The following is a 17179-nucleotide window of genomic DNA, read 5'->3' as shown; positions in this document are numbered from 1 at the left end:
AAGGTAAACTGCTGGGGAGGAAATGAATGGAAATAGGAGTTTCAGGAGGAAAAGTTTGTAAAATAAGCTCATTCACATTTGTGTAAATAGAATATCATGGTCTTCAAATCACTATTGCATTTAACTATCACTGACTATACATAAAAGAGTGATCTTTGCTTATTTTATAAGGCTGTCACTTATGCACTGGAAATTAGATCCTTTTAACTAATTAAAATTATGGCAGAAAACTTTTGGTATCAGTTTTAAAAGGTGAAACTGAGTATGTTGGTTTTCAAAATTATTTTAAGAAGTATGTGAGGGGAAAAAAGACAAAAGACCACCATTCTAAGTGCTACAGAATGCTTGATGGTGGGTCATAAGAGGTTTCTTCCTTTTATTAAAAAATATAGACCAGTTAAAAATCTGTGCTAATAGTAATGTGGTGACAGTTATTGGAAGAAGAAACAAATGAATAGGACAGGTAACTTGCCTAGTTCAGTTTGTAGAGAAAGAGTGCTTAAAACTGAAAGGAAACTTGGGCAATGTGGTCACAAACAGATTGAGCTTAAACTGAAGGCTAAGAAAAGGTGAATATCCTTTAATAAATGAACCTTCTAAATGGTTTCAACAGACTTTGACACTAGTTGAAAAGAATCCACAGAAATATAATAAAAGAGTTGTATATTTGTTTAGAAAAGAATGTTAGAGAAGCCCATTTGCATTCATAAGAATATGAGAGAGGCATAGGAAGGAGGAGAGGAAATTTGTTTGGAAAATCAAATTATACTAGGAAATGAAAACCAAAAAAATAATTTAAGTAGTCCCCAGTTCAGGTTTCTGAGAAGGAAGACATGAAATAGTAAAAATGATGCATTATGTATAATATAAGGAGGGAAAAATATACATAGAGACACACAAACAATATAGGAGAAAAGGAGTAATGGGAAGTCTCCCTCTTTGAAGTGGAAAATGAAAAACAATAAATAAATAATAATAAATGATACTAGAAACAATGGCAAATTTAAGTAATTTTCTTTTTGGCTTAGATTAATGTGTTGATGTGATGTAATTAGATTATATTCCCTGTTATTACTTTTTAAATTTATATTCCATGTTATTTACACACACAACAAATAATGAGAAACTGCTGCTTGCAAAGCACTCTGTTAGGTGCCAGTGGGTTTGTATTTAGACACAATTTGGTCCCTGCCCACAGGCTTAAAATCTGAGAGAGAAGCAGAAAAACATGTAAATGAGTATAAGAGCTATTGGTATGTTATGATTTTCTACTTGTGTAGACAAGGAAGAATTCATTACACTTACTCCTTTTCACAAATATTCATGTGCCCGTTATGGGGCAGCACTGAGAGAGGTGTGGGGTGTAGCGGTAATGACCCCAGACCCAGAACTGCCCTCCTGGTAAGGCAAGGAGGGGTGCCTTGACTGTACTGATGACATGTGGAGTTCTACCAGCTCAGATCCACCCCTTGGATGGTGGTGTTTTACAGCTTAAGATAAAAATAGATGCTATCCATTTGCATGCATTTTTCTTTTATTTTGAGTTGATCTTTTTGTACTTTCCAGAATCTTATAGTTCAGAACTTTTTTATTAGAGAATTAAGTCCACCTATACTAGTGTGACATCAAAGCATTTCATAGAATATCCCTTCCAGTTTTGCCCCCCCTTCATTCACTCCATACTTTTAACAATTGATACCTTCCCTTCCATAAGTATTCCATACTGTTCCCCTCCATTACCCTTAAGCTCCTTCCCTTTTTTAAAAAAACACAGAAAATAAGAGACTTTCAAACATCCCACAGCCCTATCATCTAAAATGTTAATATTGTCTCGGAATTGCTTTAATAAGTAAAAGAAATAAAATACCTCAGATCAAGTCCCTTGTGATGCCTATATGATTCTTTCCCCCTTGCTCTCCCCAAAGGCAACTACCGTGATTGACTTGGCATTTATCCTTCCAGTCAATTTAAAAATTATTTTACATACAAACATGTTCTGTAAACAATATTAAATATTTATTTTTAAATCTACAAGTTTAAGATATTCTTCCTCCTCCTTCTCTAAAACAGAGATTCTCACTCCCTTTATTCCTTTTTACAAAAAAATTTTTTTTCTTATTATGTTGAACAATGCATATTCTTTGCAAAAAAAGGTTAAAAATCAATCAAAGAGAGGATAATCACTTACAATCCTACTACCCAGAAATAATTACTATTAGTATTTTGGAATATTACTTTATGGTATTTTTTAACTTTTCATTTTTAAATAATTTCAAGTTCCCGGAACAGTTAGAAAAATATTTCAGAAACTGTACATAGAACTCCAATGTACCCCCACCTGGTACATAGATTTAACTATTAGCTTTTTGTCGCAGTTATGGTTTATCATCTGTCTGCCATCTATCCATCAATATCTTTCATCAATTTTCTAAACATTTGAGAGTAAGTCACCCACATAATGTTGCTCTAACACTTAAACAATTCTATCTACATTTCTACTCATTTATGTAACTACTTTAGTACAGTTATCAAGTTCAAGAAATTTAATATTGACATAAAGTATAGTGTCCATATTCCAATTTTTTCTATTATCCCCATAATGTTCTTTTGGGCATTTTTTTCCTTCATTGCTAGATTCAGTCCAGGATCGTTTATTGAATGCAATTGTCACTATCTCTTTATTTTCTTTTTTTAAAAATTGGGGCATCATATATGTAATGTAAAATTTCCCATCTCAACCACTCCTAAGCATAGCATTATGTCATTAATCACAATCACAGTGTTCTATTATTACCACCATCGATTACCAATACTTGGCCATCACCCCAAATGGAAACTAGGTACCCATTAAGCATTAACTCCCTAACCTCCCCCATCCTCAGCCCCTGGTAACCTTTAATCTACTGTCTGTTTCTGTAAATTTACTTATTCTGGATGTATTATATGAGTGGAATTATGGTATTTGTCCTTTTGTGTCTGGCTTATTTCATACAGCAGAAGGTTTTCAAGGTCCTTCTATGTTGTAGCATGTATCAGAACTTCATGCTTTTATGGCTTATTCATCTGTTGGATGCTTGGGTTGTTCCCACCTTTTGGTGACTGTGAATAATGCTGCTATGAACATTGATGTACAAATATCCTCAGAGTCCTGCTTCCAATTATTTTGTGTATATACCTAGAGGTGAGATTTCTGAGTCATGTGGTAGTTCTATGTTTAACTTTTTGAAGAACTGCCAAATTGCCCATAGCAGCTGTGCCTACACAATAGCTGGACATGCCTACTAACAATGTAAGAGGGTTCTTATTACTCTGTGTTCTCACAAGCACTTGTTATTTTCCATTTAAAAAAAAAATACAATAGTCATTCTTGTGGGTGTGAGGTGGTATGTCATTGTGATTTTGATTTACATTTCTTTAGTGGCTAATGATATCAAGCATCTTTTTGTGTGCTTAATGGTCATTTGTTTATCTTCTTTGGAGAAATGTCTATCAAGTCCTTGGCCCATTGTTTAATTGGGTGGTTTGTTTTTTTGTGTTGAGTTCAAGTTCTTTGTATATTCTAGATATATTTATCAGATATGTAGTATCCTAATACTTTCTCTTGTTCCATAGGGTATTTTTTTCTTAATGCCATCTGCACAAAATTTTAAAATTTTGATGACGTTTGCTTGAACTTTTGGAGTAAAGTCAAAGAATCCATTGCCTAATATAAAGTTCTGAAGATATTTCCCTATGTTTTTGTCTAGGCGTTTTATAGTTTTACGTTTTATATTTAGATTGTTAACCCATATTAAGTTTTGTATATGTTGTGAGCTAGGGGTCCATTTTCACTCTTTTGCTTGTGAGTATCCAGTTATCCCAGCACTGTTTATTGAGGAGACTCTTTTTTCCCCATTAAGTGAAGCTTGTCACCCTTGTCAAAAATCACTTGGTCATAGATGTGTGGATTTATTTCTGAACACTCAATTCTATTACATTGGTCTATATGTTTATCCTGGTACCACTACCACACAGTTTTGATTACTATGGCTTTCAAATAAGTTTTGAAATTGGGACATGTGAGTCCTTCAACTCTCTTCTATTTAAAGATGTTTTTGACTATTTAGGGTGTCTTCCCCTTCTGTATGTAGTTGATGATTGGGTTTTTTGATTTCTGCAAAGAAGTCTGATTAGAACTTTGATTGGGATAGCTTAACTCTTTAAATCACTGTGGGTGATATTGATGTCCTAACAATATAAGTCTTCTGGTCTATGAAACAGGATATCGTTCCATTTATTTAGGCCTCTTTAATTCCTTTCAGTAATTATATATAGTTTTCCATGTACAAGTCCTTTACATTCTTGGTTAAATTTATTCCTGGATAATTTCATTTTTACTAGCATCTAAAACAATAAAATGTTATCTGATTTCTATTTTAGTTTGTAAGCTGCTGGAATGCAATATGCCAGAAAATAGAAGAGCTTTTAAGAAGGGAATTTATTAAGTTGCAAGTTTACAATTCTAAGGTCATGAAAATGTCCAAATTAAGCCACTAACAAGAGGTTACTTTCACTCAAGAAAAGCCGATGATGTCCAGAGCCCCCTGCAGCTGGAAAGGCACCTGGCTGGCTTCTGCTGGGGTCTCTGGCTTCTGGTCACCTCTCTCAGCTGAGAGGGCACATGGCAAGATCTGCTAGTTTTCTCTCCTCATTTCATAAGGTTTCTCCAGGAGTATTTTCCTTTTGCATCTCCAAAGATCTCTGACCATATGGGCTCTGTTGGCACTGAGCTTTTTCAAAAAATGGTTCCCTCTTAAAGGGCTTCTGTAAGCAACCCCACCTTGAATGGGTAGAGACACATCTCTATGGAAACCATCAAATCAAAAGTTACCACCCACAATTGGGTGGGTCACATCTCCATGGAACAATAAAAATGATCCCACCCAGCAATATTGAATGAAGATTAAAGAGCATGGATTTTCTGGTATACATGACAGTTTCAAACCAACACAATTTTCCTTTTGGATTGTTTATTTCTAGAATATAGAAATACCACAAATTTTTGTGTGTGTTGACTTTGTACATTATCACTTTGCTGAATTCATTTATTAGCTCAGTAGCCCTGTAGATTCTTTGAGATTCTCTCTGTATAGGATCATGCCATCTGTGGATGGATAGTTTTACTTATTCCTTCCCAGTTTAAATGTTTTTTATTTTTTTCTTGGCTAATTTCCCTGGCTAGAATTTCCAGAACAATGTTGAGAAATAATGGTGAAAGCAGGCATCCATGTCTTATTCCTTATCTTAGTGATGTTACTTTTTGGTCTTCTACGTATTGTTTTAGGCTCTTGTTCCTTTGTTCCTGTTGTTTTCTCTACCTTAGATGCATTTCTTTTCTGGCCTTGAATGTGTGTGTCCCTGACTTTTGCTTCCTGTAGACCTCTTTATCTATCCTTATAGCTCAGTTCACAGTTCAGCCCTTCCAAAATGACTTCCCAGTCCTCCAGTCAAAATCACTTTCTTCTGCATCTTCCTATGTCATTTAGTTAGCTTTATGATGTGTGCAGTTTCCTGGTGTCATCATATAAAAAATTCCTTGCACAGGGTCCAACAAATAGCTATTTAAAAAGAAATTCTACAGTGAAACTAGTAATAGATAATTATTCACTGGAATAAAATGTTTAGTTATTGAATCTGGCAATGTACACTAATTGAATTGCAGTTTGTGCCTTGTGTAGACATATTGTGGTTGATTGCAAGCAACTTGTTTGCCACAAATTTATCCCCTCTGTGGCTATCCCCCTGGCCCAGAAGCCCCAGAAGAAGATGGGACACAAAGTCAGTGTTCAATACATGCTTGTGGGTTTTGTATTAAGAGGTCAGATAAACAGCTTCTTAGTGTATTCACTCACATGATAATTGATTTGGCTCTGGCATCAGTGCTAACAGGTCTGACATTTTATCCCCCTTTTTGAGTCTCTGCTCCAAGGGATGCTAAATTCTTCATAGTGGGGCACATCTGGCCACCACATTCTGCTGCTACTGCTGCTGAAGCTTCCCAGTAGGACCTAACTGGACTGTGGGGTGAGATGCAGGCTTCATGGTGTCATGAGAACATTATTAGTTATGCTTGCCCAGCTTGTGTTTGTCTCACTCCAGCTTGCTTCTCCCAGCATCCACTTGGAGTTTGTGGTGTCATTTGTGTTTTGTACATCTTCAGTCAGACTGTGATGATGTCACTCTAGATTCAGGGCCCTGGCTTTGCTTCAGACTCATTGCTTATGAGTCTGGCTCTCTGTTCAACCTTGCAGGTGAGGCTGAACTAAGTGCTTAAGGATCTGGGTGTGTGGACTGAGCAGATCTGGCCCTCCCACAGACCATAAGTTTGTGGGGCCTGACACCACAGTGATACTGCACTCCCCTTGCCCACCTCCTTTAAATCACTCCAGCCTTCTTATTTCCTGTTCCTCATGGATTCATGGATCACTGGGCAGCATGTGGTCTATCAGCAGCAATGTGGTAACAGCTTCCAGCTTTCTGCTCCCAATGAAAATATTCAGCTATGTCTATGGGTTCCCAGCTTGTTCCCATTGTCTATTGCTGCATTATAAACTGCCCCAAAACTTAGTGTCTTAAGAAAATTTTTATTATATTTCATGATTTTGTGGGTTGGGTACTTAAGGCACATGAGGGATCATTTATTCTGCTCCATGATGTGGGGAGTCTCATCTGTGATGCCCCCAATAGCTGAACCCTGGAACAATTGGAGGTGGCTGGGCATAGTTGGACTTAGGTGGAGGCTCAGTGCTCTAAGCACTGCATGAAGCCTGCATCTCACCCCAAGTTTCAGTTAGGTGCTGCTGGGAAGCTTCAGCAGCAGTAGCAGCAGAATGTGGTGGCCAAAGAGAGGGAGTGAAAGCAGGGAGCCCCTTAATGTATATACCTGGAAACTGGCACTATTTTCATCATATTCATTTGACTTTGAGTTACAGGGCCAGCTGAGATTCAAGGAAGTGGTTCACTGGAAATCAAGCTTTCACAGGTGTTCTAGTTTGCTAGCTGCTGGAATGCAATATACCAGAAATGAAACAGCTTTTAAAAGGGAGGAATTTAAGTTACAAATTTGCAGTTCTAAGGCTGTGAGAATGCCCAAATTAAAGCAAGTCTATAAAAATGTTCAAATTAAGGCACTAACAAGAAATTACATTCACTGAAGAAAGGTTGTGAAGTTCAGGTTTTCTCTCTCAACTGGAAAGGCACATGGTGAACATGGCAACATCTGCTAGCTTTCTCTCCCGGCTTCTTGTTTCATGAACTCCCCTAGGGGCATTTCCTTCTTCATCTCCAAAGGTCTCTGACTGCATGGGCTCTCTTGTCTCTCGTAGATCTGTCGTGGCTCTCTCCAAAATGCTTCCTCTTTTAAAGGATTCAGTAAACTAACCAAGACCCACTTGGAATGCGTGGAGTCACATCTCCCTTTAACCCAATGTTAATACCCACAATTGTGCAAGTCACATCTCTGCGGAGATATTCTAATCAAGTTTTTAGCCTACAGTGCTGAATAGAATTTAAAGAAATGGCTGCCTCCATGAGATGGATTAGGATTAAAACATGGCTTTCTAGGGCACATAATCCTTTCACACCAGCATGACAGGTGTATAGCTTGGTACAGAATTTTTCTGTCTGTGTATCCATCCATATTTCTCCATATAATTAAATGTTTATATAGACATATAATAGATGTATCAAATAATCTAATGAATTTAACCCAAAACAAGCATTCATTTGAACCTTAAATTAATAATGTGCTGTCCACAAGCTACACAAGGAAGCTTGCCATATTGCTTTATGGCCCCAAATCCTTAGTATGAAAGAGAGTGGAAGAGTGAAAAGAATGAACATTTATTGAGTACTTATGATATACTGCGTTTTTTATACGGCTTTCTATTTAATATGATTGTATGAGATTTCTTATTTTTACAGATAAGAAAACCAAGTGGAGGATTACAAAAACGGCCACAAATTCCTCCTCTCCCATAAAAAATCAGGTTGGATATTTAGCAGTGGTGGTAGTTAGGTCAGCTTTGGCTGGGCAAAAAGGTCCAGGCATAGTATCCATCTCAGCCGTCAAGGATATTTCTTTCATGTGCCCATTCTGCCAGCATTTAGGGTGGCTGATTGCAGAGGTTCCCTTATGTCAACGGTCTGAATCAGTTTGCTCCCTGGTTGTACAGTATTGTCTAGCAGGCATTAATATGCAGAATGAACATCATACTTCATACCCACTTCCTTATAACTGTACACACACCTCTACCCAAAACATCCTTGTTTTAAACTTTCAGTTTTACTTCTTCCAGGCTCCTGATCAACCAGTTAAGCCATTTGTCATTGGCCATAATTCCATATAAGCATTAATCCTAATCTACTTCTCAACACAACTTGGACAACTGCGTACACTACCTTAAGCTCTTCCCGTTGTAAAGATTTTATCTTGTCATTCTCTTTAAAGGCTACCCCTGAGTGGGGCTATACTAGCTATCATCCATTCTTGCTGGGGGTAGGGGGCAGTTTCAGAAGCTTCCATTTGATATTCATTCCCCATTATGATAGTGCTTACCACATTAGTTAAGGATTTCAGATGGATGTTGTGCCAACTACTAAATATGTATATTCCAATAATATATTTGGGGATTTGATAATCAGGTAGATCCATGAATCTTGTGTACTCACTGTGAACTGGACCTTGACAAGGAATCCCCTTATTATCTCACTCCCTTATGCTCACATATTACAAAATAGGCTATGGTGAAGGTTCAGGACTCCAGGTCAGCTCAAACCCTATGTGCAATGGTTCTCAAAATATTTGGATATTTTCCTTTTCCCAGTGTACAGTTACTCAAGTAAATGGCCATGTGTTCCTTAGGGTGGGATTGGGGTAATCATTTCTGTGTTCACTTGCTATGTTGTTAGAGGGTACTTCTTTATAGGGATTTATCCTCCTCATCAGTTAGTGGGTTCTGTGTCTGAAAACTCGTTCATGTCTAGAAATTCAGAAATGCATACTGACTTTTTATTGAAGCCTCCTCCCTCAGAGTCCTGATTATTCATGCCTGATTTATTTGGATGATACAATCTGACTAGTACTTTCACTGACTTTCCATCTTTCTGGACCCTAGTGATACTGTATTCAATTATCTAAACTTCCTGTGACTCAGGTCCCTCTAGCTGTCCTTCTACCTTGCTGCTCGTTATGATAATTGGACTCACCTGGGTTTTGTCAATTAAACACTACTAAGTGTACTTTATTGTTTTGAGATCCAATCTTTCACATTGCTATCAGTGAATCTAGCAGTGTAACAGCCTCTCCAACTGTCAGCCCTGGTCTACAGAGGAGAGCCAGTACTGAACTCTTAGTGATTTTGGCAATACTCTCATGAGTTTTTCCTTATGGCTCCACTAAATGGTATGCCCTCTAGGCCTTCCTGGGGAAAAAAAAAGACATCTGGTGGGTTTTCAGGCTTTACATAATATATTAGTCAGGATTCTCTGGAGAAACAGAACCAAGAAGACATATCTATAAACATGAAATTTATAAAGATATCTCATGCAACCATGGGAATGGAAGAGTCCAAAATCCATAGAGTATGCTGTAAAGCTGGCAGCTCTGATGAAGGGTCTGGATGAACTCAATGGGAGAGGCTCACTGACTGAAGAAGCTGTGAAACAGTTTCTCTTCTTCCTTAAATGCCTTCAACTGATTAGATTATCTCATTGGTGGGAGCTTTGCCTTACTTCATCAAAGATGTTTTCAGCCACAGATGCAATCAATTGACTGATGATTTAATACACAAGCCTTCTAGTTTGTCCACCAGCCATGAAATATTCTTGTAGCAATGGTCAGGTCAGTGCTTGCCTGACCAGACAAGTGGACATCATAATGTGGCCAAGTTGAAACCAGAACCTAACCATCACACCCATCACACATAGTATGTCTACTTCTGTGTGTCCAGCTCCAAGACTTAATCCATTTTCTACCATCTGTTATGACATCTCTGGAAGTTCCTTCTCACTTAGCATGGACCATGGCTTGTTCCATTCTTGGAACCTTCCTTAGAAAGTTCAAACCATGTCTTTGCATCCTTACCAAGTGTTAGATAGTGTATCCTAGTAGAATGATTCCAAATTATTAATCTCTTCCTTGTCCAACCTTATGTTCTGGCCTTGTTGATCAAGCACCATCAGAGTACAGCCATATGTGTAATCTTATGGTTTATGCTGTTTCAAACTGGCTAGATCCTGCAGCAACTTTGAGATATAGTCCTTTTTTCTGAGGGAGCTAATGTTGCCTTGTGGAGGGGAGAGATCAGCATTATCTTCAATCAAGAGTATGTGTGGGGGGTTGTTAGCACTCAATAGGGAGGGGTGAGTCCACTTCTCTAGATTTGGAGCATTCTTGGGATTCAAAATTTTCTGGAGGTGTCTTAGTTTTTTAGGGCTACCATAACTACACCAATACCACAAGCTTGATGGCTTCAAATGGCAGAATTTATTGTCTCAAATTTCTGGAAGCTAGAAGTCAGAAGTCAAGAAGTCAGCAGGGCAATGTTCCTCCTGAAACTTGTGGTGGAGAATCCTTCCTTGCTTTTACCTAGCTTTTGTTGGTCAACTGCAACCCTTGGTGATCCTTGGCTTGTGGCAATCTCTGTCTCGTTGATTATATGACCTTCTTACAGATGTCTGCCTGTCTGTGTCCATTTCTCCCTTCTTTACAAAGACATCAGTCATATCAGATCAGGGCCCATCCTTATCCAGTTTGGCTTCATCTTAACTAATAACATCATCAAAGATCCTGTTTCCAGATAGGGTAACATTCCTGGGACTGGAGTTAGGTATTGAAGATATCTGTTTTGGGGGACACAACTCAATCCACAACAAGGGGTCATTGACCCAGATATTTCATCGTATGTGTCAGGGTCCTATTTTTCCCTAACCAGGGTCCTGACCTTGGCATGGCAAATCAGGATGGAATGAGAACTTAACTTTCTTGGGAGGTGGGCTGCTACTCTGACAACTAGGTCCTGGGTCTGTTCATCAGCTTCCTCTGCTCTCCTTGTAGGGGTGAGAGCCTGTTTGTAGGCTACCAAGGAGACTCTGGCTCTCACATGCAGTAGCTTTCAATTGGCATAATCCTCATTATTTTCCTACCTCCTGCCACTCCTGTAATATTTAGCATAGCAATAACCAGCAGTTACCTTGTACCTCCCCTATGTATATCAATCACCAGATAATCTATTTCCTTCTATTAGTATACTCTTCCAGTTGGCTACTGCTGAAAATTAAAAAAATTGAACTGCCACATTATGCTAGGAGCTCTCCGTGTTTCATCTACCATTGTGAGAGGGTTCTTCTATCTGAACAGGGAGTGATCCAAGATCCAGATCCAGAACACAAACTGGAACCTGTTTTGGGCACCACTCATGGTATTAAGTGTTGTAGTTTGGGTTCCAGGTAACATACTCTGAAATTAGGTTTAACTTGCAAGATTTTCCTGAAGAGTGTCTACATTAGTTTGTTAATGCTGCCAGAAAACAATATACCATACATGGAATGGCTGTTATAAAGGGCATTTATTACAAGTTTACAGTTCTAAGGCCATAGAAATGGCCAAACTAAGGCATTCAGATAAAGATACCTTAACTCCAAAGAAAGGCCAAAGTCTGTCACATGGGAAGGCTTGTGGCTGGCATCTGGTGGTCCTTGTTCCTGGTTCCATTTCTTCTAACTTCTGATGCCAGTGGTTTCCTCTCTAAGTGTCTGTGGGCCTTCACGTAGCTCCTAGGGACACAATTCTGGGTTCTGGCTTGCTTAGCATCTCATGGAAAGACACACAGCAATGTTTTCTGGGCTCCAGATGTCCCTGTCTAGGCATCTGCTCTCTCTGTTGGCACTCCAAGCATCTCTGTCTGCTCTGAAGTAATGTTCTCTAAGCATCTGCATACTTCCTAAATTGCTCCTTCTAAGTATGGTTAGTGAGCCTAGCCAGTGCCCATAGATGTCACTAATAGTTGATAGTACAAGGCACAATAGAAGAAGAAAGAGATTGAGGGTGGGAAAGATAAAAATGGAAGCACGCTGTTGAATGGAGCAGTAATCTGGGGTCACATGGAGTGAGAATGACTCTCCCAGGACTATCCAGATTGGCTGGTGCTGCTTCCAAATAAGTAAATGATACTCTAAGATCTGTCTCTGTGATAATATGGCAGTAGGACTAGGTATGATCAATACTTTTAAAGATCTATCATGTAACCTGCATGATTTGCTTCACCGTGAATAGTTTTTAGGCAGTTGATCAAAAAGGGAAAGCTATCATATTTGTCACAGGTTATAATCTCATCAGTGTAACTTATACTTTAAGATTCACCAGTGAAAAGGTGCTACACATATCCGTTGCCTCTAGCTCTTTATGTCATGTGCCCTTCTCCAGATTCTGGCATATATTGTCTTTAGGGCTTTCTTACCGCACATCCACTCATTACTTCCCAATGTGAAACCCCCTTGGCATTACTTCTGCTGTGACTATACAGCAATAAGGCACATTATTATTATGATTAAAGATAAACACATCAGTCATGACTAAAATAGCCAATGGTTGTTATCCACAAAGCAGCACTGCTTACATTGGAGCCTGTTCATTTCCTTTAGTGATGCTGCTGAGAAAAACTGTGAGTTGCCTATTAGAATTCCTCAGAGGGCCAGTGTGAGTCACAATCGAAAATTGTTACTTTATTGTCATACATCATATTGAAACCAAAGCACAATTTTGTTTGGTAGTCCATTTAATTAAAAAATTGCAAAGTATAGGCATTTTAATGTCTGGAATAGTAATAAGAACATCATGGCATGGCATATGGGAAGTTTCAGCACATACTGAAAATTTCTTTCCCTATTAAATCCATAAATAGCAACCATTTGACATTCAGACTCCAAGTCAGTAATTATAAGGTGAAATCACTTTTGATCTTTTTCTTTACATGGCTGATTTATTCTCTTTCCTTGTCAGATGAAGAATTTTACCTTAAAAATATTCCTCCTTCCCCTTTTAACGTTTCCCACTTCTTTATTTTCCTTGACAGAAAGATGACAGTAGCTCTACTGAATGGCAACAAGCTGGGATATGTTGTTAAATTTTAATCACCTTCCTGCCTGTGAGGTTCATAATTGGAGATCATTTAATGGTGCCTGATCTCTGTTGGCTCTCTGTGAAAGACGAAGAACCATTTGGACTGAAGCTCATTTTGAGCAGGATTTTATGCCAAATACCCTAGTACCCAAATGCTTTGAGTTCAAGGACTTAATTTGGGCTTATACTAGATTTTCTTTCTTTCTTTCTTTTTTTTCCTTATCCAATGGGTCGGTTGTGCTGTAGAAATGGAATGATTGGCCAGTCAGCCTTACTTATCAGAAGTCAATCAACCAACTCCCTTGCTATCATTTTTCTACCCAAATGTACCTTTTTAGGTCCCTCTTAACTTCTTCAACTTTGCTGTGCTGACAGTAAATTGATGTGATGACTGACTCTAACCTGATACTCTCTCACTTGGTCCACTTCAGAGCTGTTTTAATTTTATCTGTGAATTAGTATCTCCTGTGGTCTTTTGACTCTCCAGCCACTGTTAGCTACATTCTTTTCTCTTTTTCATCTTATCATTATAGAGACAAGACTTTTTTTTTTTTTAAGAAATAATTCATCATAGCAAACTTCTAGGTCATAGAAGGAATACTACTACTGATGCATCACATAAGAAGCCTCATAATTCATGACTTCCAATTCTGTTCTTTTAAAGAAACTCAGTGTGTTAGTCAGGATTCTCTAGAAAACAGAACCAACAGGAGATATCTGTAAATATGAGATTTACAAAGGTGTCTCACGCAACTGTGGGAATGTAAGAGTCCAAAATCCACAAGGCAGGCTGAGAAGCTGGCAGCTCTGATGAAGGGTGTGCCAATTTGAAAGTATTATGTACCCCGAAAAGCCATGTTTTAATCCTTATTCAATCTTGTGGTGACAGCTGTTTCTTTAAATCTTGATACAGTACTGTAGGTTGGAATCTTTTGATTAGAGTATCACCACAGAAGTGTGATGTTTGATTAGATGGAAATGTGACTCCACCCATTCCATGTGGGTCTTGATTAATTTACTGGGATTCTTTGAAAGAGCAAACATTTTGGAGAAAGAGCCAGAAACAACAGAAACCTCAGAGCTGACAGAGAGCGAGCAAACAGAAACTTCAGAGGAGAGCTAACACAGACGCCGACATTTGGAGAACAGAGACACAGATGTTTGGAGATACTGGAGCCCAGCAGACATCACCATGAAATGTTAAGCAAGCCAGAATGTGGAGAGAGCCGAGGGAAGCCCAGAGATGAAAGCCAGCCATGGAGAAGCAAAGTGAGGAATTCCCACAGAAACAGAGGCTGAAAGCACAGATCCCAGGAGCAAGGACCAGCAAGGGACCAGGGTGCCTTTCCAGATGACAGAGGTGTTCCAGAAGTATCAGCCTTTCTTAAATTAAAGTATCTTTCCCTGGATGCCTTAGTTTGGACATTTCCATTGGCTTAGAAACTGTAAAATTGTAACTTACTAAATTCACTTTATAAAAGCTGTTCCATTTCTGGTATACTGCAATCCAGCAGCTTAATAAACCAGATCAAAGGGTCTGGATGGACTCCACAGGAGAGGCTAGCTATGAATAAGCAGTGAAAAAGTCTCTCTTCTCCCTTAAAAGACTCTGACTGATTGGATTGTCTTGTTGGTGGGAGACATCCCTTAGTTGATCACAGGTGTAATCAGCCACAGCTGCAATCAACTGACTGATGATTTAATACACCAGACTTCTGGTTTATCAACCAGCTATGAAATATCCTTGCAGAAATGGTCAGGCCAGTGCTTGCCTGATCAGACAACTGGGCATCATGAATTGGCCAAGTTGACACCGGAACCCAACCATCATGCTTCACATTCACATCCAGCATCCCTGCGTAAGTGGAGACATTTGCTCATTCTTTCCTCATCCATCTAGTCAATATATATTCATTCTGTGCACATCACCCTGCTAGGTATTAAAGATATAGAAAAACATACAGAAAATAAAACAGGTGTGGTTCTTGTCCTTGAAGAGCTTATAATCTGGGGAGGGGTGGGGGGACAGATACCAAATAAGTAATTACAGGAATACTTGATTGTAATTTTGATAATTGCTATAAAGGAGGTAGGTAGGGTGAGAGCATGTTACATGGAGACCTGACCAGTAATGACTGATATTTATTGAGTGCTGGCCATATGCTGGGCACAGGGCTATACTGTTAGTAGGTATTGTCATTGAATGCACACAACAGTTCTCAGTGGTGTGTTATCCTCATTTCATCAAAGAGAAAACAGAGATGCAGAACGTTACTTCCTACAGTCAAACAGCCCAATGGAGCCAAGATTTGGACTGATGTCTTTGTGACTGCAGAGACAAATGGTTGCCACTGATCAACACTGCCTCCATGGAAGGCAGATAGTACCCAGAATAAGGAAACCTCCCAGCATGTCTGCTAAGGGCCTGATCTCACATTTATACCTTGGGACACTACACCACCTCCACAGTTCTGAGGGTTTTGGGGTCAGTGTCCTGTGGTAGGATTAAAGATAGCCAGAAATTCTTTGATACTGTCCTCACTGAATGACAGGGTCTACCTTTCCTTTAATTCTGTGGGTTCTGTGACTTCTAAGTCAACAGTAATAGAGAAAGCTTCACTAAGAAAGTTTTCTGTCCTCGGGCTTAAAAATCTGACAACTTCTCTTTCCCATCTCTTGGAACTCATGCTGTGTTCTAATGAAGCTCAAGCTGGCCACATGGAGCTTTTATATTTAAAAGCTCCATTCATTTTGAGTTGGTTTTTGTATATGGTATGAAGTAGGGGTCTAACGTCATTCTTCTGCATGTGGGGATCCAGTTTTCCCAATACCATTTGTTGAAGAAACTATTCATTTCCCACTGCATATGCATAGGATCCTTGTCAGGAATCAATGAACCATAGACATGTGGGTACAGGAAATATTTTTAATGAAAGACAAGCACCTGAAAGCTCACTTTTTCTTCTTTCTTTTTAAAAATTATCATGTATTTTAATTTGTTTAAAAGTAGAATCCCATAAAGAGAACCTGCATACATACCCTTTACTCTATGAAATCATAAGCCATACTTGCTTCATCATTTTTTTAAGAAAGAAAATTGTACTTAAAGTTGAAACTCTTTGAATAGTCCCTCTGATCCTAGTCACCTCCCTTCCTGGAAGAAACTGGTCCTGAATTTGGTGTATATCACTTATATGTTTGTTTTTATACTGTCACTTAGTATGTACATGATTACCTGTCTGTTTCCATTTCACATTTCATTTTGAAATATATCCTTGATACATGTAAACATTGTTTATTAACTTTTAATTGCTGTATAGTATATTATTGCTACAAATAGTCAATCCAGTCTTCTGTTGACAGACATTTACGTGATTATAATTTATTTTGTTAGGAATAAATATTTTAGTGCATATGTCCCTGCACATGTATGAGAATTTCTCTGGCATGTGTACCTAGAATTCTAGCAGCAGAAGTATGTAGATAAAGGATAGAGACATTTTTGTTGTTCTAGATTCAAGATTCAGTAAAATTGCTCTTCACAGGACCACAGCCTTTCACAGTAATGACAGCTGTACATGAGAGTCCTCTTTGCTCCACATTCTCATCAATACTTTATGATATCATTTGTTTTAACTTTTGACAGTCTTATAGGCATGTATTTGTAGCTCAGAATGATTCAAGAAAGAATATGTAATCATATTCTGAGCTATAGTTTATGCCATAATGATCACATATGGATACTGATTAAACTAAATATTGGGAGAGAATAAACTTTGGAGGATGCAGGAGAAGGGAAGTTTGTGTGTGCGTGTGCATGAGGGTAGTTGATGGTGATGATGATGTAAGACAGCCAAATCCTTGTCTTCTTTAAAAAGAAGTCAATGTAGTGTTGAAAATTGAAAAATCAGGTACCAACAGTATACTTGCATTGTTTTAAAACATGGAGGTAAATACCAGAGTTAAAAAAAAAAAAACAGAACTAAAATAATTGAAAATATCTACCTCAAGGAAGTAGAA

The sequence above is a fragment of the Tamandua tetradactyla genome, chromosome 7, assembly GCF_023851605.1.
Source record: "Tamandua tetradactyla isolate mTamTet1 chromosome 7, mTamTet1.pri, whole genome shotgun sequence".
In the NCBI taxonomy this organism is placed as follows: domain Eukaryota; kingdom Metazoa; phylum Chordata; class Mammalia; order Pilosa; family Myrmecophagidae; genus Tamandua; species Tamandua tetradactyla.
The sequence above is the reverse complement of the archived record's forward strand: the minus strand, read 5'-3'. Positions refer to the sequence as shown.